Source organism: Ochotona princeps, chromosome 10, assembly GCF_030435755.1.
Source record: "Ochotona princeps isolate mOchPri1 chromosome 10, mOchPri1.hap1, whole genome shotgun sequence".
NCBI classification, from domain to species: domain Eukaryota; kingdom Metazoa; phylum Chordata; class Mammalia; order Lagomorpha; family Ochotonidae; genus Ochotona; species Ochotona princeps.
In genome coordinates this window covers 64,113,839-64,141,826 of record NC_080841.1, presented here as the reverse complement: position 1 = coordinate 64,141,826, position 27,988 = coordinate 64,113,839, and positions in this window count along the sequence as shown.

Sequence of the window (27,988 nt, the reverse complement as noted above, 5' to 3'; positions counted from 1 at the left end):
CAGCTCAGTTTTGCTAATCTAATAGTCACGGTGAGCAAGGGTCCAGATCTGCGTATAGCTGATTCACTAATGTTCTCTGGTCAGTCCTGGCCTGGCCAGGATTGGGGGAAGTGTCTGGGACTTTTAAAGTTAAGGTGACATATTCAGGTGTTGACTGTGCATTCACATCTAAGTCATGTTCCCCAGTCCATCCACTAATTGTTGATTTCCATCTATCCAGCAGGCACTTCAGCTCCAAACTTGTTACAAATTTGAGCAGAGCAAAGGTAAGTCATTTGTTGGCCCTCAAGCTCACGAATCTTGGTAGATTCCTCAGAAACTTAGAGAAAATGGACAAGGAAGGGATTTGTGAGAAAAAATACACAACTGGGAATTAAGTTTCGTTAGATTTAGGGAGAGCAGTAAATATTAACAAATAGAAGCCATGATCATGTTTTAAATCAAGGAGCTAATTGCTAAGAGTTCTGAGTTCAGAGTAGATTTGCAGCAATGACAGTGTTTTCAAAAACTCAGTATGGCCAGCTTGGCAAGTTCCTTCTGCTGATTCCAAAGTGATCTCAGTACACTCAACTATGCTATGTAAAAAATATCTGAGATAACAAATTGATGTCGATCTGATACTGTGGTAAAGTGAGTAAAGTCTCTACCTGTAATGCAGGCATCCCATATAGTTTTGCTTCTATGATTATTATTATTATTATTATTATATTGTGATATAGCTTCATAGACCCTGAGATTTCCCTTACCCCCTCACCAACCCCCTTTTCTTTCACTGAGTTCCCCGATATTATTACTTTAGTATAGTTCTTCATAAAAAGTCATATGTACATCATTGCAGGCATGGACAATGGCAGAGAGTCCAGCATTCTATTGTCAAGATATAATAAACAGTTTCATTGGGAATCTTTCCTCAATCCAGAAGTGCATACTGCATCTGAATATGATAGTCTCCATTACACAGTTACTATACATCCCTTAAATGAAAAGCCACAAAACAAAATCAACAATAGAAGAAAAATAGAAATTTACAATGCCATGAAGTTAAATAACATGTTCCTGGATGACTAAAGTTTTACTAAAAAAATGAAAAAGAAAATCAAAAACCTTCTTGAAGAAAGTGATGGAACTGTATGATCTATGACTCAGTGAAGAATTTAATCAGAAGGAAGTGTTTTGAAGAGATGAAACTTTAAAAAAAAATTAAAGTCCATGAAATATAGTTTCTGCTGATCTTTATTGGTGAATATGCCTCTTGTAGGCTGTTATTTCAATACAGACTGTTATTTCAATACAGTTTACTCTTCTATGATGTTTGATTGATGGGTTTAAGCCATTTACATGCAAAATTAATACAAATGGGTGGTAATTTGGTCCTGTCATTTTAGCAATGGGTTGTTCATTGATTTAGTCTTCTGTTTTATTTTACTGGGATGTTCTTCCCATTTGCCTTTGATTTTGGTGTGCACTATTCATCTTCTCTGTCAAGAGAACATCTTGAAGTATCATTTGTAGGGCAGGTTTGGAAGAGGCATATTCTTTTAACTTTTCTTTATGGTGGAAGGATTTTATTTCATTTTCAAAGACAAAGAAAAGCTTTGTTGGGTATGTTATCCTGGACTTAGAGTTTTTTGCTTTTAGAATCTGGAATACGTCACTCTATTCTCTTCTTGACTGCAGAGATTCTTGTGAGAGATCTCCTGTGAGTTTAATTGACATTGCTTTGTATGTCAGTTGCTTTTTTCACGTGCACATTTAAGGATTTTTTTCCTTGTGTTCAATTGAAGAGAGCTTGATGATCATGTGTCTTGGTGAAGATCGCTTTTGGTCAAGCCTGTTGAGAATTCTGTGTCCCTCCTGCATGTTATTTCCCAATTCTTTCTCTAGATTGGGGAAATTTTCCTTTGTTATTTCATTAAATATTTGTAAACCCAGCTTCTCTTTGCACCTTCTGGGACTCCCATAACTCTTATATTTGGCCTCTTAATAGTGTCTTTCAATTCTTGAATACTTTTTTTGGCCTTGTCCAGCTCTGCTTCCAGCTTTTTGTTTGTTTCTCCCTGGTGATAGGAAATATCTTCTTTTTTAATTTATTTTTTAATTACATTGTATTATGTGACACAGTTTTATAGGTACTGGGATTCCCCCCCCCCAAACCCTCCCCCTATGGTGGATTCCTCCACCTTGTTGCATAACCACAGTTCAGGTTCAGATGAGATTCCTTCATTGCAAGCATATACCAACCTAGAGACCAGCATGTTATCATCCAGTTAAGTTCAACGGCTTCTTAGGGAGACCTTCTCTGGTCTGAAGGTAGAGCCAGCAGAGTATCATCCCGATCAATTAAAAGCTCCAACATACCATCAGCAACAATTTATAACGTTACGGAAGTGATTAACATAGTATTGAGTAACCAATATGTTAAAAATAAATGCGAGTTCTTAACCACATCTTGCGTCTACTTCATTCACATTTCAATTTTAGTTTATATACAACAGGTTCTATACATCTCTGAGATCCTTGCTCAAGTGGTTCTGATAGTTCACCAGTCATAAGTCCCTGCCAATCTCGCCATTCCAGGTACGATGAGGCTGGTGCAGAGTCCACTGATTGACATAGTCCATCATAGAGTCTCCCCTTGTCCAGCATTTCACTGCCAACATATAGCTGAGGCGGTTGATTGACCTACTCCATCTTCCATCTTTTCTTGGTTAATGTTCTGATCCCTCCATTTTGATTGAGGGTATCCCCAAAGAAACTTTGAGGTGTTCCCAGACCAGATTCCTATATGTACTAGCAAGTACAGTGTCCACCTCAGTCCATCACCCTGATCAGCTGGTGGTTGCAACTGCTGAATTGGTTCTATTCTCAGCCCCGACCTCCACCGGAACCAATGAGTGTTGCAGTCCATCCTGGCTCTGCTCCTGGTCAAATGAAACAGACCAGCAGGATGAGCAGTTCTTTGTCTGGGTTCACCTCCTGAGTTTCTGGTGAACGTCCCTTCCCACCTTTTTGCTGGTGGAGTTCTGGCCGCTGGTGGAGTTCAGGTCAATGCTCACTGAATGCTGCTGGAGTATCAGACACTGCAACACCACACCGTTGTACACTGCTTTCCCTTGTCTGTCACTCTCTAGGTACCACTCTGCTGTTGTTCTGCCCTCTCCTATTTCCTGGAATGTGTCTTCTCAGCGTTATGTTGTCTAATGTTTCTCCTTCTGTTTAAACTTGTCCTTACCCAATTTCACCATCTTGATTCTCTCCCATGCTACATTTCTAATCTGGATCACTGAAAATGGCCCAGAAAAAGCAGCAGAAACTGGAACAAGAACTTGATCCCCTTTCTCCCACATGGGACACCTGGAAGAAGCTCCTGGCTCCCACTTCAGCATGGCCCAGCCATGTGTGGAGTCACCAGCCTCTTTCTGTGTGACTGACACTCTAATAAATAAATACACCTTTAAAAATTACAAAAATTTTAAAATCAAAGAGTTGGTGGCAGAAGATAATGGCTTTGTTCTTCTGTGGCTTTTCTTGACACTGAGGAACACAGGTACAGATCTCAGGTAGTTGAGGGACAGGTGGAAATATGTGGCCTTTTTATTCTGTTTCTTAACTAAGAATTAATGATTACACAAATGGAAAAACTGCACTGAGCTCTGCACAGACAAAAAAAATCAAAAGTGTGTCTGCTGTGGTTTTTCACTGAAATCAGGTATTTTTTGGAATAAGAGGAGTTAGTGTTAGTAATGAAGTTCATAAGGACAGTCAAGATTGTCCCAAGTTAATTGAGGATGTATGAGCACCTGATAAGCTTCTAGCTCAAAATTGCTAGCTCTAGGGTTGTATAAGTAAGGATGGATGATTGCCCAAACTCCCATTCTCTCAAAATATGTAGCTTCTTACATGGAGGATATGGCAGTACACTGGAGCCTGCAGAGGATGCCTGGTACCATAACAGAGGATGGAGTACAGAACAAATCATTAAATACCCCTGCCAAGTGATGACAGTGAATACCTGGGGCAAGTGGAGTCTCTAAGTTGGACTACGTCAGCCAGTAGAGTCTAGAGAGATTTCATCATGATTAAAATGGCAAGATCAACAATAATACAAAACTGTTGAACTATCAAAAGCACTGAGCAGTGCCCTCAGAGCAGTCTTCACATTGGGGACACTGGGATGTTTGGGAGACTGCTGTGTGATTTCTCCCTTTATCTCTCCCCTTCCCCTAGATATAGGAAAGAGAGAAGAGAATGTGAATACAATGGTCTCACCCACTTTCCTCTAGCCCTTGATCCTTTGCACCCTAATCAAATATGTAAAAATTATCAAAAATAAAACTTATACAATAAAAAGTGAAGCTTCTCCCTTGGGTCTGGAGTCTGATGGAGGATACTTTTTTATTACTCATCTCCGGAACTTCTGCCCTTGTGTGCTCTGTAGCTGACTTCTTGCTTGCTCATTACACCTGTGCAGATGGTGCACTTAGACCACAGAGACTTTGGTTGTGGTTTGCCTAAAAAAAAAAAATGAGCTTCAGAGACAATTTTTTAGGTAATACAGGGTTTTTATCAAGCTTGGAAAATGTCATCATCTCAAGATGAGATACTAAATTCAATGAACATATTTACCACTAAAGTGCTAAGAAATGAACTTGACAGAACTGTACTAGAACACCGTTGTATGATCTGAGATTTATTCTGGAACTCATTGAGTACTTGGACTTGCTTAGTAAATATGCTTGGATTTTGCCATTGGAAGAGGAGCAATAGATTGGGTCTATAGAGTAAGACTGTGCACTGTGCTTTAAGCTTAATTAAAATGGTACTTAATGCTTGCCAAAATTGGCACTCACAATAGAGTTTGGTCTATATCATTTTATAGATGAAATCATACTAGAAAAAGATTAGACTGGCACAACGAGTAATAATAAGCTCATTACTAAGATTTTAGCATGCCTAATAGTCAAAAAAGACAGCAAGATGTCTACCTTGAGGCCATTCAGCAATGTCACAAAAACTACTGGAAAGAAAGTTCAGTGTGTGAATGACATCCTCTTTTCTCTTACACAGCGGAGATCAAGCTCTCCCAGGTAAGCTTTAATTCATACAACTTTGTGGATAGTGGGCTTACGATGACTGGCATATCCATGAGGCTAGAACTGAGAAAGTTTTTGCTGACTTCTTCTTTCTCCCACAGGCATACTAGAGCCTTTAGAGAAACATCACTAAGAAATAGCTTCAAAGTAAGTAGCCAATCCAGAGCTGTGGGTATGATTTTTTTCTTAATTAAATGGGTAGACAGATAGTACTATAATACCCAGTGTTTCCTTTTCAATCATTGAAGATATACTTTCTGGGATCATAAAGGAACCAAACCTAGTGGTAGACAACCTAGCTGAATCAGGACTGACTCTGCCCAAAGCTTAAAATGAGAACCATCTGGCAAAGTATAAGAAATACAAGTAATAAACTCTTCCTTGGGAGATGAACTCATAAGTTCCAGAAAATTTTGTGGTTTTTAGACTTTGGATTTAAAACATGAATATTCATTTTGTTACTCCAAAATTAACTGCTAATTTCTCTAGTGTGTTGGAATATCTGGCATGAGGCACAGGAATACGTTAAGTCAGCCTAAGCACAAAGAAGATTCTGTTCGCATGACCCATTAAGTATGTGTGAAGGGGATTTAGCTCTTAAGAGACGCACAAGTCTAATGGTAAGAGACGGAAAGTTGGTAACATAATCCACAACATTTGTGAGAGCACCCACTAAGGAAGACTACTATTTGAGTGTTGCCTTTGAAATGGAGTTCTCAAGAAGGGCTTGGTTATTATACCTGAACTAAACTGTTGAACTAAACCACTCTGTTGCCCAGGTCACCACGTTTGTCCCTGTGCAATCCTTTTGTTTCTTCAGATGCTTGAACCAATGGGATTTACTGACCTTGTCCGGGAACTTCCAAGTAGAAGCTGAAATCAAACGTATTGCTTCCCAGAAGCTCCGTTCATTGTTTCAGTGAAAGTAATGGAAAAACTGGCTGCTGTAAGACAGACACATTGCACATTTTGCAGACAGGATCGCGCTTAGGATTTCAGATAGGGCCAGCCTCATCTTGGATCAGTGAAGCTGTTGCACTCTTCCCCTAATCACAAAGTTTGTCTCCTAGGCAGCAAGATGGAAAACAACCTTGACTCTTCCCCAGCAAGAGAGCAACTGACAAAAGCTTCCATTCAGGTTAGAACAATAGCCACAATAGTGCCAGCTGAAGGGAAAATGTGTCCCCTGCCATGCCTGATTCTTCCTATTTTGTTGCTTCTTAGCACTAAAATGTGATAATATTTGGATATGCTTTAGAGCTGGCTTATTGAACATTGCACTTCTATTGACATTGGAGATTAAACAGTTCTCTGACATGGGACTGCCCTGAGGCACTGTAGGACTTGGAGCCGCCTGGTAGCTCCCCTTCAGCTACTGAGTGCACATAGCATCCCCTCACCGAGATGAAGCAGCCAAGATTGCCTTTTCCAAACACCACCAAATGTCCCTATTGCGCAGTATCACCTTTAGCTAAAAAGTACTGTGTAATAGACACAGAATTGTCACCAAAAAAATTGATACTCTAACACTTAATTTCCATGTGATTTTAGCTAAATTGTTTCTTCTCTTTGTGTTTCGGTTCTTTCATCTTTGAAGTAAATTTCACAGTAAGTTTTATACTCACCTAAAAAGGAAAGCATGGTTTCCATGAACAGAATAGACAAATGTAACTATGTAATCATGTAAACATGCAATCAATGCTCAGTGATTTTAATTAATATTTTTTAAATGAAACCAAATATTTAGCTGCTTCTTCTGCAAGACATATTTTATTTATCATTTTAGTGTCTATATGCAGTAAGTTAGTTCAGCATTCTAGTCAAAAGGTGAATTACAAAGTATTCAGTATAGAGAAGTCCTACTGCATTTCATTTGTGAAAATCTCAAACTAGTATTTACATATTTATTTCTCTCACATTTTTCTCAAATCTTCATTTCTTAATAACCTGAAAAGCTATGTGGATATTCTTGAATTTATCTTTCCCACAATATTATTTTTTATTTGAAATTTTCAAAATGCAGATTAAATAATACCTAGTGAAGGTTGGGACAAAAAAGATAAACAACTTTGGATTTAACTTAGAATTAAAACATAATAATGTAATTCTAAGATGGAAAGGTCGCTAATAAAATTCTGGATGTGGAGAAATAGGGTGCAAATGATATTCAAAATCCAGCTTTTCTGATTCCCTTATAAGCCATGAAAGAACCTCTCCATTGAGAAAGAACCTCTCCATTAAGCATGATTTATCCCGAGGCAGGGCAATTCTATTTTGGAGAGCCTTGTAGCCTTTCAAATAGAAACTGGCTTGGATTCCACTCAGATTCCCAGAAACTCATGAACTTCTTAAGATTTAACCCAGGACTTAGCATGAATTCATTCGCATATTCAAAGTTTGAGCCGAGAATGCAGCTAACTGGCTTACCAACACCAGTGTTGTTTTGGTTTATTTATGTTTAGTTTGGAAAGAGAAAGGGAAAAACAAAGAAGAAGAGGAAGGGGAAGGATGGAAGGAAGGCAGGAAAAAGAAAAGAAAGAAGGAGGAAAAAATGATAGAGATACCTCTCCCTAATTCACTCTCAAAACAAAGTGTGTGGGGTAAAAAATTCAGTCTGGGTCTTCCATGTGAGTGATGGGAACTCAATCATTTGGACCTTTGCTGGTACCTTCCTGGTGTTGGAAGCCAGGATCAGGAAGCTAGGATAAAGAGCCAGAACCACAAGGTACTCTGAGGCTCGAGGTAGGCATCCTAACCAGCGGTCTGTCCACTGGGCCAAATGTCGCCTTTCACAAGTGCTCAACAGATCACCTGATTTTGGCCCAAGAAAGGCTACAGAAGAAAACAACAAAGATTTATGACAGCCTCAAAACGTATCAGCTAATGTTGATACAAAGAGCATAGCTTACTCTGCCTAGGAAAGCATAAGTTTATATTCCAAATATTTCCCAGCACATCTGACACTTTTCAGAGGATCCTGACACCATGAAGCTGCCATCATGTGCAGGGCACTGTTACAGATGCATGAGAGATGGGTGAATCTGCAGGCACAGCTCTCCAGGACACAACAATTCAAAATCAAGGACTTGATCTTACATAAAATGGAGATAGATCAGAAGCAGATGATTACAGAGGAAAACAGAATCTCATTCCATGTGCCGCATCACTGTCTACTCTAGACTGAATGTGTTCCCCAAAAATTCACGTCTTGAAATCCTAGTCTTCATGGTGAGAGTACTTGGAGGAGAGGGGGAGGGAACGTTGGAACACGAATCTGTAATTATTAATACATCATAAATGGAATTAATGCCCTGTAGCAGAGACCTCTGCACGGCAGTTTCACACAGTGACTGGAGCTCCATTCGGAACACCCTCTTCCCACAACACAGCACCTGCATTTACAACTTCCTACTAATCCTTACCTTGGGAGGCAGCAACTGATACGTCAAGTATTTGGGTCCCTGCCACTCTCAGGACACCTGGTTTGGGTGACAGGTTCCTGGCTTTGGCCTGACCCACACACAGCTGCTGAAACCATATAAGGAAATGAAACAGCACATGGACAATTTCTGCCAGAATCTCTGTATTATCACTCTGTTTTTCTTCTTTTCAAATCAAATGAAAACAGTACTTTTGATGAGACACCAAAGATATCCCTTACAATCTCCATCACATAAGGACATGGCAAGAAAAACAGTGGTCTATTAGCCAGATAGCCAATATTCGCCAGATAAGAAATCTGCTTTGGTCTTATCGGACTCCAGAATTGTGGAAAAATGAGTTTTTGTGGTTTTTTTTTTTTAATATTTTGGTTATTTATTTGAATGTCAAAGTTTCAGTGAGAAAGGCAAAGGGAGAGCTCTCTCATCTACTGGTTCTGTACTTAGATGGCCACAATGACCAGGGCTGGGCCAGGAGCCAAGAGTTCCTTCTAGGTCTCACCCATGGGTGCCAGGAGCCCAAGTAATTGGCCCATCTTCTGATGATTTTCCAGACATTAGGAGGGAGCTGCATCAGAAGAGGAGCAGCTTGGATTTGAACTGACCTCGTATGAGATTTCGATTTCAAGGGTCATGAACGCCCTACCTACTTCGATACTGACGACTTCACTTCCAGTCAGCTTCCTGCTAATGGCCTGGGAATACAGAATAAGATGACCCAAGTATTTGGGTTCTGGGAAATCTGAATGAAACTCCTGCTTTCTGGGTTCTAACTGGTCCCACCCCAATCATGCAGCCATCTCAGAAATGAATCAATGACTGAAAGGGATTTCTTCTCTTCTCTTCTCTTCTCTTCTCTTCTCTTCTCCTCTCTTCTCTTCTCTTCTCTTCTCTCCTCTCCTCTCCTCTCCTCTCCTCTCCTTTCCTCTCCTCTACTCTCCTCTTCTCCTCACTCTTTCCCTCATTTTCTCCTTCTCTCTCATTAGCTATCTCACTGTGTGCCCGTGTTTGTGTTCTACCTTTTTCTGTGTAACTCTAACTTCCAAATACTTGAATCTTATAAGAAAAAAGAAGGATATAAATGTATGATACACCTGTTGTGTGCATGCTGCGGCACTTTAATGTTCACCTGTCTGCCTTTTTTCCAAGCTGTGAGCTCCTCCAAGCTGGCCCTTCATGTTGCTCATCACTGAATCCCCAGCACCAAGCACAAAACTCTGTAAATAGTAAATGTTTGATGAATGTTATATCACACAAAAATGGACAGAGATCTTGCCTGTATCTCAGGCAAAACTAAGCTCATGTTTTGCTCATTTTATGTGACCCACAGTGATTTAAACTTAGCTTGGAACAGACAAGCTCGTGAGGCACAGCAGCTGGAAGAACACGCACCGAATTGAGATGACCTGGTTTCCAATTTTCTTCCATCAAATCTGTGCTGTGGGTCATTAACCTCTCTAAATTCAGTTTCACATTTATGATATAGGTAGGGTAATGTTTGCCTCACGGAAGTAGTATAAGAATTAAATGGGATAACTCATACAAATTGCTTAACATAGATTTTGTGCTAGTTCTTCATGGAAGACATAGCAAAATAGCATATACTGACAGCTTCAATAACAGAAATTTATTTTCTCACAATACTTGAGACTGTAAGTCCCAGGTCAAAAGTTGTCACACTTGGTTTTTCTTGAGGCACCTTTCTTGGCTTTTGGCCCTCTGCCTTTTCATGTGTTCTCACAAGGTCTTCCTGCTGGGGGACCATTCCTGGCATCTCCCTGTGGGTCATTTTTTAAAAATACATATGTTTTATTAATTATTATTATTATTATTATTAACTATTTGAAAAGTAGAGGTGCTGAGAGAAAGAGATGGAGAGACAGAACAGGGGACAGAGAGGAATCTTCCCTCCACTGATTCAGTCTGCAAATAGCCGCAATGGTAGGAACGGTTCCAGGCGAAAGCCAGGAGCCAGAACCTTCATCCTGCTCCCCCATGTCAGTGACAGGAACCGTCTTGTGCAGCACCAGCAGGAAGCTGGACTGGAAATGAAACAGCTAGAACTGGAGCCAGTATGTGCACATTGAATGCTGATGGTACAAGAAGCAATTTAACTTGCTGTGCCAAAATGCTGATACATCTCAGTGGATCCTAATCTCCCCTTCTAATAAGCACAACAGTCATTTTGGATGAGGATCAATCATCAGGCTTAATTTTAACTAAATCTCCTCTTTTAAGGCCCTCTCTCGAATATAGCCACATTCCAAGACCCTGGAAGTTAGGATTTCAACCTCTGAAAGAAAGGAGAAAAATGGAGAAAAATACAACTCACCCCCATAACACTCCAGCACATTCCAATGTCATTACTATATAAAGATCTTGAGTGAATGACCACTTATTCCTGTATCATTTATTTATGTACTAAAAAGGCATGAGTTAACAATATTCTGTGTTAACTAAGAAGCTCTCTTTGGAGGTGAAGACACTGAAAAATCAGCCATTATGGTGTGTCCTGGTAAACACACTTTGGCTTCTCCGATTACAAGTGTGAGTACCTATATACAAGTACTCCAGTCTGCTCCAACCAGAAAGACTTCCATTAATGTTATTAATATTCACACAGGAATCCCAGGTCTCACTCTGTTCTCTGCATTCTGGGGTGTCAGGAGACACACACACACGCCCCTTGAGAATAAGCCTTTACCTGATCACCAACCTGACTCAGAGGCCTTCCTAGGGACTACACAGGTGCTCTTCTTTGCTCAAGTAAAGATTTATTCAAGGAGATCTATGATGAGTAGAAGTGAACATGCCTAAAGGCAAGGACCAACAGTGCCCAGGACACTGAAAAATGTTCCAGGCCACATGGGGTAAGGATCAGTCAAACTCTGTTCCTTCCTCTCACACCCCAAGGAAAAGCTGCCATTTACACAGCTCTGAATTTTTCAGATTCTTGGTTAAGCAAACACTGAGTTTCATTAAAATCTCATAATACATAAGAACATAAGGCTTAAAGGAACTCATATACCTAATAACAGGGAGAAAAAGGGACCCAGAGTCCATCTTTCTGCTGACAATACAAATTGATTTGGGGGTGGGAGGAAGCCACTGTTTAAAGACAAACTCAGTGTATGTTTCAAAAGGGAAAATAGCTTGCAAATAACTTCAGTTTGGTTTTCCAATGTGTATGAAAATCAACAAAATGAGCTGTTCATGATTGCTATATACAAATTGTCCCATAGAAACTCATTGCCCAAGACAGGACACAGGTTAGATCGCAGCTCAAGGACTTCAGTTTGATTAATTTTTGCGATTGTGTCAGCTAAGATAAGACTTTCCAAAAGATCAAAACCCAAGGAGAAAAAAGCTCATCTTCTCAACCATAGAGCATTTTAGGGAGGCAAAATCAGTTTATAGTGTGTGTGTGTGTATGCACACGCCTGTGCATGCATGTTTGTGTGTGATGCATTTGTTTTTGTGCATTCATTGTGTCTGCAAGCTCTTCTTACATGGGAAAAAACAATAGACCTTCCAGGACAAAGAAAAACCATTTAAAGCATGTTCTGAAAGTATATTAAAAATTGCTCATCTCAAAATGGAACTGACAAGTATGAAGCATTTTTTTTTTTATTTTGCTGAAGAGGGTGGTCAACACTCTGACCCTTCCCCATGAGCAAGTGGTAAAGAAGACTTCAGCCAGAAAACCTTGAAGCCTGTGCCTTCCCTCATGGTACAAGAGGCTTGCATGATGATTCAGCCTTTTGGGCACTGCCCTGGGAATGACCCAACATGGAGCTTCTCTGTCAATAAGGACCAAAAGCAGTGCTGGACCCTCAGTCGACTCACAAAATAGCACATCATGAGAGCAAGGACTTCACCAGTTTTTTTGAACTACACAACAAAACAACAAGCATAAATGGATGCACTTAAAACCTAAATATCTCAGTTCCCATTCTTATTTTATTAGAATCCACAGCAGGGCCCAGCGGCGTGGCCTAGCGGCTAAAGTCCTCGCCTTGAACGCGCCAGGATCCCATATGGGCACCGGTTCTAATCCCGGCAGCTCCACTTCCCATCCAGCTCCCTGCTTGTGGCCTGGGAAAGCAGTCGAGGATGGCGAACCCACGTGGGAGACCCAGAGGAGGTTCCAGGTTCCTGGCTTCGGATCGGCACAGCACCGGTCGTTACGGCTCACTTGGGGAGTGAATCATCGGATGGAAGATCTTCCTCTCTGTCTCTGCTCCTCTCTGTATATCTGACTTTGTAATAAAATAAATCTTTAAAAAAAAAAAAAAGAATCTACAGCAAAACCCATTAGTTAAAAAATAACCATACAAAAATAGTCTAAAACTCAACCAGAGTTCTGGGAATAATCTTGAATAACTGCCAAGTCTAACAGAAATTACATGCTTTACTATTAAGATCTTGATTTTTTTAAGCATTTCTTTTCATTAACTCCTTCATTCTAAGTAGGCTAACTTGTGTATGGAATGATCGTTACAGACATTACAATAAAGAGCCACACTTCTTTTGAGTATTGTTAAATCAAGACCATCTGTTAGGTCATTACTTTTAAAGTTGATAGCATTTTTCTACATCAAAATGTAAATAATAATGGCTTGACCGTATCCTCACTCTCAAATGTGTGTATGTAAGACAGAACTAAATATGGATCTCACATTTATCCTTAATCTCAGAAACCTCACTTACAGCTACTGATAATATGAATAAAACATTTTCTTTGATGCATTAATTCTTCCACAAGCTTTGTTTAGGGATGTCAAGAAAAAAATGTTCATTGGCACACAAAAAAACTAGTAAATGCAAGCCAGGGTCAGCACGATGACATGTCAGGCTAATCCTCCGAGGCAGCATCTGCATCCCATATCCAACTGCTTTGCTTCCAGTTCATATCCAACTGCTTTGCTTCCAGTTCATATCCAACTGCTTTACTTCCAGTTCATATCCAACTGCTTTGCTTCCCATTCAGCTCCCTGATTGTGACCTGGGAAAGCAACAGAGACTAGCTCATGTCCTTGGGTCCCTACACCCATGTGGGAGACCTGGAGGAGGCTCCTAAATCTTGGTTTCTGGCTTCAGATCAGCACAGTTCTGGCCTCAGATCAGCACAGTTCTGGCCATTGCAGCCATCTCTGCAGTGAACCAAAACACGGAAGATTCTCTCTCTCTCTCTCTCTCTCTCTCTCTCTCTCTCTCTCTCTTGTGTGTCTGTGTGCGTGCACGTACTCGTGTGTGCTGTCCCGACCTACAGGACACGACGCTCAAACCCTGAGGGTGGACTGGGAATGCTGGGCTACTAGCCCAAGAAACACACAGACATATGTACTTAGTGAAAGAGAATGCCACACGCTCTTTATTTTACTCCTCATATATATATACCTCTCTAGGGGAGGAAGGGAAGGGGAGTGGTTTCCTGGAACTAATCATCTGTATTGAAACAAGGGAGGAACTAATTATTTGAGCAGGAACAAGGGAGGCGGTTCTGTTCAGCTTGCTTTGCACGGGATGTTCTAGCCGCAGTATCCTGCTTGCTGTGGCCCTGCTTGCCCAAGGTAGGTTTTGCAATGCAGCAGATTGTCAGGCAGGCCAACAAGTCTAAGGCCCGTCAGTCCATAGCTTACAGTATGTGTCTTATCTCTGTATATATTTCAAATGAAAATAAACAGATTTTTTAAATATGCAAGTCTCCTAATCATTGCACACATACTATGACTTTAATATTTGTTACCCTATTTGTTTAGTAGAGCCATCACATGTTTACTATAACAGAAATTAAAATAAGTTATCTCAAACAATTAAAATGATAAAATATTTCCATGTTATCTAGAAGTCAACATATTTAACAAAAAAATAAAAACTATCACGTGGCAGTGTAATATTCTCTAAATGTTCAAAACTGTATTACATAGAAAAGACTGCAAAATATACTGCATTTCAAAAGTAGTGGAATTTCAAAAAGTACAGAATAAGGTAATTCTCTGGAATTGAGGCGTGAAGAAAAGCACATACCTGAGAGTAATTGAATGTCTTAAAATGAGAAGATCTTGGTACCCAAGACAAAGTAGGAACAGTCCAACGAGCCCCTGGAATAACAGTGATGAATCATTTGAGAGTCACAGTACAAAATGTTCAGTCGAACGTTGTTATTCAGAAATCAAGTTCGACAAAAGTCAGAGCCAGATCCTGATTTTATTTTTCCCTCCCTTTTCTCCTTTTATTTATTTATTTATTTATTTATTTATTTATTTATTTATTTTATGAGACAGCTCCATAGGCTCAGGGATTTCCCTTTCCCTATATTATTACAATAGCACAGTCCTTTCAAAACAGTCACTAGTCTATCATTATGCTGGTTAAGTTTATCCTGATACTGTAGGTATAGACATTGGTAGAGAGTCCAGCATCCCATTGTCAAAATATATTTAATAAAATCAACCTCTTGAGTGTGTTAGGTGGGCCCCTCAAAATATGAGTGTTCAGAGCACTGAATACAAATTTAAGAGTCACAGCAATTTCATACACAGAAACATGTCAGTCATGGGTTAGGCAAAGAGACAGAGAAAAACGGTGAGAAAGGTGAAGAGTAGATAACTCCTGTGCAACTTCTCCGAAATCAAGACAGGATGGTGTTTCCTGTGTGTTTGTGTGTCGGGAACAGAAGAGCTAAATTCCTTAACTCTCATGTGCAGCGTGGACTCCTGCTTACAGGAGGAGATCCTGGCTGTGAGGCTAACACAGCTGAGGAAGCTGAGCTCAAATTCAGTCATTAATCAAATTCTCCTGAGGTCTGCAACAGTATATTTAATTGCATAATTTTCCTGAAGCACCCATGGACATGTTTAATAATAAATTCATTTTAGTTTTGAAGATGTATACGTATTTCAGAGCAATGCATGCCCAATGTGGACCACCAGCTAGGGTGAGAAGGGTTGAGGAAGGAGTAAAGTAAATTAGACGACCACCTCCAGTCTCCTTTTTTATTTTGGTATGTGCGGAAAGTGGAGAGAGAAGAAGGGGAGAGGGCCTTTCCCAGCAATCCCACCACATCAGTACCCAGGAATGGGGGAAGGCCACCCAATGTCATCCCAGAGTCCCCAGTGCAGAACATGTGGTCCAATCAATGAGCATGTGAAAAGGAAGTAACAAAATATTTCACCCAAGTATGGTCAATCCCGTGAATTTTTCCTTGAGGACTCATAAATTTAAAAATTGTGAGAACCCACAAAACATGGGTTTCATAGAGAATATTAAATAATTTTTGGATCATTGATTTCCAAGGAAATTTTATAATTCATGACAATAGTGGATTTTCTCAAGCATGGGAAGAGTAAGTCTTAGCAGAATACATACTGTCCAAGTAAATATTAAGTAGTTCTTATGTCCTCCAATGTTTTTCAATAATACTATAATATTAGCAAATCTACTTTTTCAAATGATATGGATTAAGGTACTAAATGCTAACAAAATGATTTCTGGTATTTGAGTGCTGGTATCCTATTATATGCTACTTGTAGGAGCTTTTATCTTTCAAATAATTGCAATTAATGTTTTTTTTTATTTGATAAGAATGATCTTCTGGATTTACAGGTGTAAATTTCATAGAATAATTGCCAAAAACTGCACTGTCAAAGAGTAGCATAAGTAAATAAAGTAACTTTACCATAGGAAGGAATTGCTTCAAGTAACTGTATAATGTAAAAGTTATTTAAGTTAGGCTGTACTTAAGTTTAATGATTCTTCTACCTGTTCTCTACATTTTCCAGCCCCTGTCAGCCTGCAAATACATCCCTTCAAATTATCTTTTATCCAGTCCCCTATTTACTGTTTTTTCTCATGGTTTACAACTTCTTTCCCAGAGTCACCATCCATAGATCAAAATCCAAGGAGGAATGCCGGAAGGTTCTGAAGTCAGCTCCAATAGGCAAAGGTGGAACTTAGTTCTCTGGAAAAGTAAGTTCAAATCAAAGGGAAGTAACTGACAAAGTTCACATAGACAAATCTATAAATATCAGGGCATCATGTTCTTATCTACAAAACAAGGATTATGGATTAGATTTGGCCCAAATCTCAGATAACACTTCAGTCTTCTAAGCGGAATGCTACTTTTAACTTTTATGAATCTATTTTCGGCAAGTAATTCAAAACCCAAAAACCACGTGGCTCTTCTGCAGTGACCTTAGTTGCTGCTTTCAGTTACAACTAATAAGATTCTTTCCATGTCCTCTTTTTGACCATCCTCATATGATGCATTTGCTCGTTTGAAAAAGCATGCCAATTCCAGAAGACAAACACAAAGATGAGTGTATAACAGAACTGGTGAGTGATTTCATATATTCAGGTATATGGAGTGATTATATTGTGGAAAAGTATTACACATAAGAAAAACTCAAAGTCATGTCATCATTGTCCATGTACTACGCCACTAGATGCCCTTGAAAGCTATTTTATTGAATAGTATGCATGATAAAGGAAGCAAGAGGTGACAAGAACAGCTGTCATACATGTGGTCAGGGGCAGTCAAATAAATTAGAGAAAAGGTACTTGGACTAACATTAGTGGAAAATGGTGAAATGGGAACCAACAGCAAAAGCAAACCTATCCATAAAGTGTGAGAATCATCAGATTAGATGCAGAACCATGACTATGTCACATGCTCACCTCAACTTCTACTCCCAGGCAGCTGCAAGCTCCTAGAATATTACAGAATGCTCATAGAAGAAATAGGTAGTCACCTCGCTATAACAGTGAAGGGGGCATTTAAATAAAAAGATCCAGGACATCAACAAAAAAGGGGCCTACCCAGTTTCTCAGTGTGACTTAGTCACAGAAACACCATTGTCCTCGAATTGATGGAACCCAACATGGGACAAAACAGACCTATTGTGCCAAAGTGTTAAAATTAACCTAAGTGTAGCCAAGATCTGAAAAGAACACCATGATCCTAAAGGTTAGTGACTTCCAGGTGAACACCAATAAACAGTCTTCACACCCTGCCTCCCATCCTGCAGTTCTTTACCAACCCTGGGAAAAGGCCAAAGGCTAGCAAGAGTTCTCAGGAATGGAGGAGGCACAGGCACTTCTGCCCCTTCCTCATTTACAGGTTCTCAGCTTTCAGTGCCATCTATCTGATCTGCATGCGTTCAGTGATCCCAGCTGCCCATTGAGCTTCTTGAGAAATCAAGCAGCTTGCTCACAAGTTGAAGTTTCATCTCCCTGACTAGTGATGGAAGTCAGAGCCTCCTGCCAGGTGCTGAAGGACAGCTCCCTGGCCCAGCCATGCTAAGTCCTATTTCTACACTGTGTCAGGGTGACTAATCATGGCTCTTTGCTCTCTTCTCCACCTCATTTTCAAGTGCCTTCTTTTTTTCTGTAATCCATAAATCCTAAATCTCATGTGAAGCTTCTGTATGTTATTTTATCAAATGCCTCTTGAAAGCCTCCCCAGAAAATATAACCCAAGTCTCAAACTTTTTTTTTCCTCTCAGCTCTTCCTTCAGTAATGGAATCAATTTTTAAACAGAAAGAAAGCACACAGCACAGCAGATATGGGACCTGGATATGCTGTGCCTCCCTCAGAAGATCTCTCAGCATTAAATATAAGCACTGTGCAATTTGCTTCATGTGCTTTCTGTGAAAGGTAGTAATAAATTTTAGATTTTTTTCCTGTGGTGTAAATTTCTACACCATTGAACCCATTAAATGGGCACTCTTAGAAATCATCCTATATTCCAAGTTTTGGGGAAATACATAGTAGATACAAATGATGAAATATTTGATTCAGGAAGAAACCATGGACCTGAAGAAGTCCATCCTTCACGGCCAGGTTCCCAACTCTTCTGTATGAATTCCCCAACACAAAGGGCTACTGGCCAGCAGATTGCCAACTGAAGACCAGAGGGTAGGTTGCTCTGTTCTGCCTGCTCATATCCTGGGTGTCTCCACCAAAGGCACAGTCGGCAATTTAAGATAGGGAATTGCTAGGGTCGGGGAGTGGCATGAACTACTACTTCCAAGGACCTTTAAAAACAGAGAATAGCCATTGATTTCTATTGATTTGCAAACTTCTAGTTCCACAGGACTATGCATTACTGCTCTCTGTTCATTCTATCATACATCTGTTAACTATTCCTGGGAAAAAATTCACTGACCGTTCCACTAGTCATTGGAGAATGCCAAGCTATGCTTCTGACAAGAAAGCTCCAGCTCTCTTATGCTCCCCACAGGTTAATGACAGAGAATGATGATGGTCATGGGCAATCTGACAGAGGGTAGTTGAAACAATGATCACAGACTTCAGTACAGGGCATACAAGGGGTCAAATCTGAAAAATGCACACTCCTCAACAACAGGTAAAATTAGCAAAAAGTAATGCTGGCAGGGCTTTAATTTTGCTTCTGCTCACCAAGTCAAAGAAAAATCCACACCTCTTGAGATGCTGCATTTGTATACAAAGTAACACAAGCTAAACCCTCTACAAAGCCTTTGCCTTAACTCCCTGTGTCGGTAAGTAGAGGAGATAACATGCCTATTCATCACACAAGAAAGAGCCAAGTTCAAATTGAACTCATTTAAATTAACTCAGAGAGAGAGAGAGAGAGAAAGAGAGAGAGAAAGAGAAATTATCAATAACTAAATACAACTCCTGATGAATAAAATTAAAGGAGAATTTTTAAAGCCACTCTTTAACAATACCTTCCCCATTAACTATGACATGAACTGAAAAAAATAAACCACATAAATGACAATAGCACAGTGATTTGTGGGAGGGAAGAGTAACTGTCCTGAAAGGCCCCTTCCTTCTGTAAGATATTGTACTTTTTGATATTTGGAAGCTTTGGGACTCTGTTCTCTGAAGAAGCTGCATAAATTGAGAAATTCATGTAGTGGAGTTTAGTCTAATATCTCCCTATCATGCTTCTCAATGGCTTCCAGTTCTGACTGATTGGGACTTCTCAGCAAGATCTCTTATCACAAGGATGATCATTCAAAATTGCCTTCATTCAGGGCTGTCTGCATTCCCTTTATTAAGCCCCTTTGTCAGAGCTTTATAATTTAGCTGTAAAAATCAGTGTGAGCTACAAAAAAAGTCATTTAAGCTGCATTCTCAGGCATTGTGAGGTTTAGAACATCAGGGGATGCCAATAATAGAAAATAAGACTTCCTCCTTCTCTCAGTTTTCTGCTTAACTCCACAGTCGAGAAGAAGGTTATATTTTTTCCAAAGTGTTTTTACTCAATAAAATATACTTTTTCTTCTAAACCTTTGACATACTGCTTCTATGATAAACTATCTCTTTAAAATATTAAACATCTACATCTGAAAACACACCAACTTTTTCTAAACATTTTAGGGAAATACACAGGACCCAGAGAGACACTCATTTCTTAACCACTTATCCCAAGATGTGATCCCCGACAACTCTGAGCTTTTTCTTGACCCTCAGATCTCTGAAATGGTTGCACGTGCCAGGATCCCATATGGGTGCTATCATCCAGCTCCCTACTTATGGCCTTGGAAAGCAGTCGAGGACAGCCCAATGTTATGGGACCCTGCACCTGTGTGGGAGGCCCGAAAGAAGCTCCTGGCTCCTGGTTTACTTTCGGCTCACCTCTGGTCATTGTGACTGCTGGGGAGTGAACCAGTGAATGAAAGATCTTTCTCTTTGTCTCTCCTCTCTGTAAATCTGACTTTCCAATAAAATACATTAATCTGTTATTTTTAAAAAAAAAAAAAAGAGCATCTGTGTGGCAGATCTTTGACTCTGCTTGACTTTAGGAAGGAGACAGACCCAGTGTCAGTGACTCCTAATGTATTTACCATAACCACAGCCCATTTAAGCTATTAAAAAATCTAAAGCCTGGAAAAATAATATGCAAATGTTTGCTTTTAAGTTTAAAAAACCTTGAGAATTGATTGACAGGCAGCAAAATAAGTGGAAGGTGGCAGAGATGATGTGAATGTGAGGAGGCAAATCACTCTGAGCAGTAGCAAGGGCTAAACTGCGAAGACTGGGTGCAGGACATGCTGCATCAGTTTGACGGCATCTCTTTTGACCTTGGGGAGTGGTTACATGTGGAATGCTTCCTCAATCAGAAGGGACAGGGAAAGAAGTGCTGCTTTAGGGTACAAGACAAGTCAAGAGCAGCCAATCCAACACCGCACCTCAGATAGCTCTCAGGAGAGAGCAGCTACTGCTATTAGAATAGTCGTGCCACATGAACTCAAAGCAGTGGTGCCTGGAACCTCTAACAGGAACATGGAGGGGACAGGAGGTTAATCCCATGATCGTACTTGGAGGTGAGGCCTTTGGGAGATTAACTGGATTGCATTGTCTCCCTACAGTGGATTCTCCATGATTCAATCTTGAAGCCTTAAAAGAAACCACATGTGGAGGAAGTGGAAGAGAAATCCTCGAGCCTATGAAACTGCATCATAAAATACAAAATAATAAATACATTGGCGAATTAAGATGACAAAATAGGATAAGGACACATTTACGAAGACAGAGAAATATTAGCCAGTATGAACCAGAGAGGACATATTCCAGGAAATAGGAGAGGACAGAACAACAACACAGGGGTACCTGGAGACTGAGAGACAAGGGAAAGCAGTGTACAATGATGTGGTGTCAGTGTCTGATACCCCAGCAGCATTCGGTGAGCAGTGACCTGAACTCCACCAGCAGCCAGAACTCCACCAGCAAAAAGGTGGGAAGGGACATTCAGCAAGAGCTCAGGAGGTGAACTAGGCAAAGAACTGCTCATCCTGCTGGTCTGTTTGATTTGACCAGGAGCAGAGACAGAGAAGTAGGTCTAAGACTGGTGGGGAGAGGACAGGATGGATTTCACAACCGAGTTCACCCCTTAGAGCCAAATTGGGCACCATTTTGTTTGAGGAGGCAAAGGCTATGGGACAGAATTACACATACACTGAGCTGGGAATGAACTCATTTCTGGCTCAGTGAACTGCAACAATATGGCATCCTACATGATCCACCTAAGACAGGCCTGGGTAACTTTCAGACCTAATGGACAGGAGATCAAGAACTCTAATAGTGGCACATCAGGTGCCATTTTGTATGGTGTGGCAAAGAATTTAAGACTGCAGGGTGTCCAGGCCTTGGGGTTGGGGGCAGCTTGCAACTCCCTACAGTGTGGCGGCTGTGGGGGGTGCCCCTGTCAGGCCGGATCCAAGACTGGAGACTCAGGCCAAAGCCACTGCCAAAGGGCAGTGGCTGAGTCCTTGGCTTCCCCCAGGCCCGTGCACCAAATGGTGCCAGGCTCTTCTGCTGGCCACCCAGCGGCGAGCTCTGGGGTTTTTAGGATAGGAAATTGCTGCTTAGGGACACCCATGAACAAGGCCAGTTTTAGTGTAGGTGAGAAATGAATTCTGGGTGATTCACTGTAACAGGGTCATGAAACTTTCTAGCAAGCGTGGGGACTGAGACCTGATGGTTTGGTCGGCAGTGTCCATAAGATCTATTTGGGCCGGACTGATTCTCCATCCAAATTAGGAATCCTGAGATGGGCTGTTAGCATAGAGCATCACTGACTGCCACACACCAGTCCACACCAAAACTATGGGTGGGGGCCTGTCTGGCAGGGCTAGGTATCATTACTTGACTGGGTGGTGGAATAGTGGACTGGTCACATTTGGCAGGTCAAGACACTAACCAGCATGTGAGAGAACTTGGTCCAGGGGTAAAGTTTGTGGGGGAAGTTTGGGCCCAACCCTGTGGAAATACAAGTCCCGCAGGTTAGCTCACCAGCTGGGGTAGCGAAGGGCTAAGCTAGGAGTGACCATGGCACCTGCCATCACATATGGGTGAAGGAACCGATGGCAATCTGCGCAGGTCAAGGCAGCACCACCCAAAGGTGAATCCTAAAATAGGAAGTGGGGTGGACTGAGCTGCAACTGGAACGGGGCAGACTGAGCAGGGCCAAGCAAACCTCAACTCACAAAAAAGAAAAGAAATCAGGATGGAGCACATGTCATTCCAACCTAGGCTCTAACCCCAACTGGTCTCCATGAGGCAGGAATACTATGGCACAGTATTGAAGGGAAAGGCTGAGACAGGTGAGGGGCTAAGCGAACTGGGTCAGAGTACCCACTGGCATATATGCAATCTAAGGTTGGGAATAGACTGTTGGGGAGCAGTGAGAACAGAACCTTGCTGGGTTGGAATTCCCACAGGAGGGTGAGGAGGCTGGAGTAGGGGCTGTGTTCTGGTTTGGATATGGCTGCAATCTCCCTAGGCACAATGTGGACTGGGGCTGGGTGCACCAAGCTAGGTTAGATGCCAGCACCATCTGACACTCTGGAGAACCTGGGTAGATGTAGAATGAACTAGGCTGGGTCTCCGCTCCTTCTGAGCCATGTGTGAGCAGTGTCTGGTATGGACAAGCCTTGGCTGAGGTGAAACAGCTAACACCAAGAACTGGAATGAATTGAAGGTCAGCAATAAGGGCTGGCCCATGGAACCACCAGTACGCACAAGACCTGGCATAGGGAGAGGTTCTGAAGGAGGAGCTTAGGAAGCTCCTCTGTTGGAACACAGTCACTACAGGTGAGCGCAAGAACCATGATATGGAGCATCCCAGACAAGGCCAGAGGAAGATACCCACCATCATACATATGGCATAGGTGGGGGTCAGACCAGGCTGAACCCGTTCACATCAACCGCTGGCAAATCCAAGTGCCAGCATAGAGTGTGGGTCAGGCCAGTTTTGGTCGCAACACACACCAGTGCACATTAAGGAATGCCAAGGTGAAGTGAGCCATACCAGATGTGTTTGCAGTGCCCAAACAGCAGAGGTGAGAACTGGTGGGGAGGAGGCAAAGCAGGCAGGGGAATGTGAACTCCCCGGCTGTACAACCACTCCCATTGGAAAGCAAGAGTTGGGATGGGGGCAGACCAGACCAGGCAGAGTTACAACACCTGTGGGCCTCATGTGAGTTAGATTGGGGAAGGGCCAGATTGGGCTGACTGTTCCAACTGGTGCAAGCAAAAACTAGAGTGTGTGAGGGTTGGTTGGACTTTGCCACAGATTCAGATGGCAGAGGCTGGCACTGGAGGCTAAATCTGTAAAGTTAAATCCCAGAACCAACTGGAGAGTGCATAATCTGGAAATTGGAGAGGCCTAGTAGGGAGATAATGGGCACCTCCCTCATGGATAACCACTAACACTAGAGAGCACAAAAACCAGGACAGGAGCAGGGGTTGCTAAACAGAAAAGCACCTGCCAGTATGTGTGTGGTCTGGATAGTTGGTTGGTTGGGTTGAACAAGGCTTCAATGCCCATTGACAAGTACCGGAGCTAAATGGGATGTGGGACAGACTGAACAAGTCTGTGGTACATACTGGCAAGCATGGGAACCAGGGTAGTGGGCAGGCCTGGTGGGGGTTAAGGGAGTCGCCCCAATTAGGCTTCAGCTCCCACTGGTTTGCATGAGGACCTACTATGAAGTGGGTAGGATCAAACTGGACTACAACACCCATTAGTTCCAGTGGAAGACAGGGCTGGAAACAGAACTGACCCAGCAACTGCAACAACAGCATGTACATAAGCTGATTGGGGCGACAGACTGTGCCAGACCCTGTACTGGCAAACTCACATGAGAATCAGGTTTGGGATCACCTCAGGTGAAGTTTCTTTGGCGATCTCTCCAACTGAACTGCTGATCTCAGAACCCCAACCATGAAGGGACTATGTCAGCCAGTGGATTCTGCATAGGTTTCATCACGATTGGACAGGGAGACTGACAGCAATTCAGACCTGTTGAACTATCAAAACTGCGTGAGCAGGACCCTTGGAGCTTGCCTCACATCGAGGACCTGGAATGGGTGGGAGGCTGGGTGGGACTTTGCCTTTTGTTTCTCTCCTAACCCCAGATACAAGGAAAAATGATATTAGTGTGGAAACAATGGTATAACCCACTTTTCTGTAGCCCTTGACCCCTTGACCCTAATCAACTAAGTAAGATTATTTTTTTAAATTAATAAACAAAATTCAAAAACAAAAAAGACCGCAGGGGACAACGGTGAGCTGTGCATGTGCTGAGTTCGGCAAGAATTCACGGAGTTCAGTAGATTGCACTGGTCCTACAGGAAAATAATGTCGACTGTGGCATCGTACAGGTCAAAATAGGTCCTTGTGGCCCTTAGACATAATAGCCAACAGGTTCCAGCAAGATCAGTGCCACCAACAACCTAGCTATGTAGGACAGCTTATGTCTCCCTAATCCTGGGACCTACTCCAACCAGAAATGGGAAAAAGGTTGTATAGACAACAGTGCAGCCTCAGCATGGTATCACAGGAGGTGGAGACTGGTGAGCCAAGAGCTGGGGCTACAGAGACCATGGTGGAAAACTAACATAAGAACCCAGACCTGGAACTACCTGGAGGAAGTGGCACAACTGACTGCAAACTAAGAGCCATGTACCAAGTACAATAAGTAAAATCGAACTGAAGGCCTGTGGGTGACAAAGCTTAGAAACTTGCCCCAAGGAGAATTTGATAACCAGAAGTACAATGACCAAGAGCAAAAGAGGAGACAGAGGCACAATGAATATTCCTGATGACTCTCCTGCAAAGGAGCAAAAGTCTTTGCCAACCTCAGAGTTAACTGAGGAAGACATTGAGAAAATGGGGGACACAGAATTCAAAAACACTTGTTATAAAACTTCTTATCAACAATGAGAAGCACATAAAGCAGGAGTTCAAGGAATTCAAGGAATATGTCACACTGGAAATGAATCAAATGAAAGCTGATCTATTAGAAATGAAGAATACAGCGGAGCAAATTAAAAGTACAGTGGAGAGTCTCCAAAATAGAATGAAGGAGGCAGATGAAAGAATCTCAAAATTAGAAGATATTTCCTATCACCAGGGAGAAACAAACAAAAAGGTGGAAGCAGAGCTGGACAAGGCCAAAAAAGTATTCAAGAATTGAAAGGCACTATTAAAAGGCCAAATATAAGAGTTATGGGAGACCAGAAGGTGCAGAAAGAGAATCTGGTTTTAAGGATCTTTACTAAAACACATGATCATCAAGCTCTCTTCAATTGAACACAAGGAAAAACCCTTAAATATGCATGTGAAAAAAATCAATATGAAGGAGTGTCAATTGAACTCACAGGAGATCTCTCACAAGAATCTCTGCAGTCAAGAAGAGAATAGAGCGGCATATTCCAGATTCTAAAAGCAAAAAACTAAGTCCAGGATAACATACCCAACAAAGCTTTCCTTTGTCTTTGAAAATGAAATAAAATCCTTCCACCATAAAGAAAAGTTAAAAGAATATGCCTCTTCCAAACCTGCCCTACAAATGATACTTAAAGATGTTCTCTTGACAGAGAAAAGGAATAGTGCACACCAAAATCAAAGGCAAATGGGAAGAACATTCCAGTAAAATAAAACAGAAGACTAAATCAATGAACAACCCATTGCTAAAATGACAGGACCAAATTACCACCCATTTGTATTAACCCTGAATGTAAACAGTTGAAACTCATCAATCAAACATCATAGATTAGTAGATTGGATTAAAAACCAAAACCCATCTATTTGTTACCTACAAGAGGCATATTCACTAATAAAGATCAGCAGAAAGTATATCTCATGGATTTTGATTTTTTTGTTTATTTCATCTCTTCAAAACACTTCCTTCTGATTAAATTCTTCACTGACTCATAGATCATATAGTAGCATCATTTTCTTCAAGAAGGTTTTTGATTTTCTTTTTCATTTTTTCAGTAAAACTTTAGTCATCCAGGAACATGTTATTTAACATCATGGCATTGTAAATTTCTATTTTTCTTCTATTGTTGATTTTGTTTTGTGGCTTTTCATTTAAGGGATGTATAGTAACTGTGTAATGGAGACTATCATAACCTGATGTGAGGATACAATGCAGTATACATCTCCACTTCCAGACCAAAGATGTACTCCCAATGAAACTGTTTTCTATATCTTGACAATAGAATGCTGGACTCTCTGCCATTGTCCATGCCCACAATGATGAACATATGTCTGCTTGTGGGGAACTGTGCTACAGCAATGATATAGGGAAACTCAGTGAGAGAGGATAGAAATGTGGATGAAATAAGGGAAATTCCCAGGCCTATGGAACTGTACCATAAAATGATAATAATTAAAAGAAGTTAAAAATAAAAAATAATAATAAATATATTAAAGAAAATATAATGACGAAGTATTCTGTAAAGAGAAACCACGTGAATTTAGATGGATGTGCAATTCCCAAACTCTCACCACGGGATGTTATGCCACTGCTAGTCTCTGTCAACAAGAATGTCAGCACAATACGCCAGCCAGTGAGGTGTGTCCTGTTTTGGACTGTGAAGTTCCAACTCCATGAATTCTCCCTTGTCTTGAGCTACTGTGTTCTGATTACATTTGGTTTTCATTTTACAATCTCATTCCTCTCTCCTATGAGACCATTTAATGCTTTAGTCTTCATCTTGGAACATTTTCCTTCAATACTTTCTTCCTTTTCTATATCTTCATTAGTGAATATGTCTCATTCCTCACTGAACTAGAAGCAACCAAAAGCAAACCTGACCAATTCCCAGCACTGCTCCCAGCTGCCCCATTTTCCTGCCTACCTTATTCCTGCCAAAATATCCCTCCAAGTCTCCTAAAGAAGAATAAGCTCTCTCAATCAAGAGCAATACTAGGCAATTCTCCTCCACTTTGTTTTACATCACAGATTTTTCCTAACTTGGGTTATTCTTGGGGCATAAAGGCCTTGTCTCTTTCCAATTTTAAGCATATCTCTTCACCTTACTCGTCTTCAAAGAACCAGCCATTTCTTTATTCATTAGATACCTCTGGACTCCTCCTTTTTCCTCATGGAGCCTCCCCAGGCCAGCAATTCATGGCTTCACTCTCCATAACCTCCCCCCTGAGACCTATCTAGATTTCCTGCTTTAAAAATTTAGCCTTATTAGACAATAGTAAAACTACAAAGACTTATTGGGGGAATCAAGAACAATCCACAACTTTTTAACAGCACGTCATATGCACAGAGCAGAAAGGGACCCCAGAGTGGAGCAGGTGGACAGGAGGAGGCTTGTATCCCAACCCTGAGGACTCCTGGTTCCTCACCAAAGACTATCAATATGTGCACCAAGGACTATATCCCAACTGCCAAGGAGACCACGAGGAATTGGAGTGCCTTTGGAGGCCGAGAACTCTGAGGTCACCCACCCCCGTTTGGATCTACCACATGGGATGCAAGAAAACCAAATCCTTCCTTGCAGGATCCAAGGTCATCAGAACAACTACCAGGAGCCCTGAGTGGTCCGCAGAAACAGAAGAACAGTAACTTCCTTTGGGACTAGAGAGAGGAGCTTGCTCTGGTCCTTGCTTAGTTCCAACTTTGGATCCCCACCCTCTCTTGCAATGACCATCA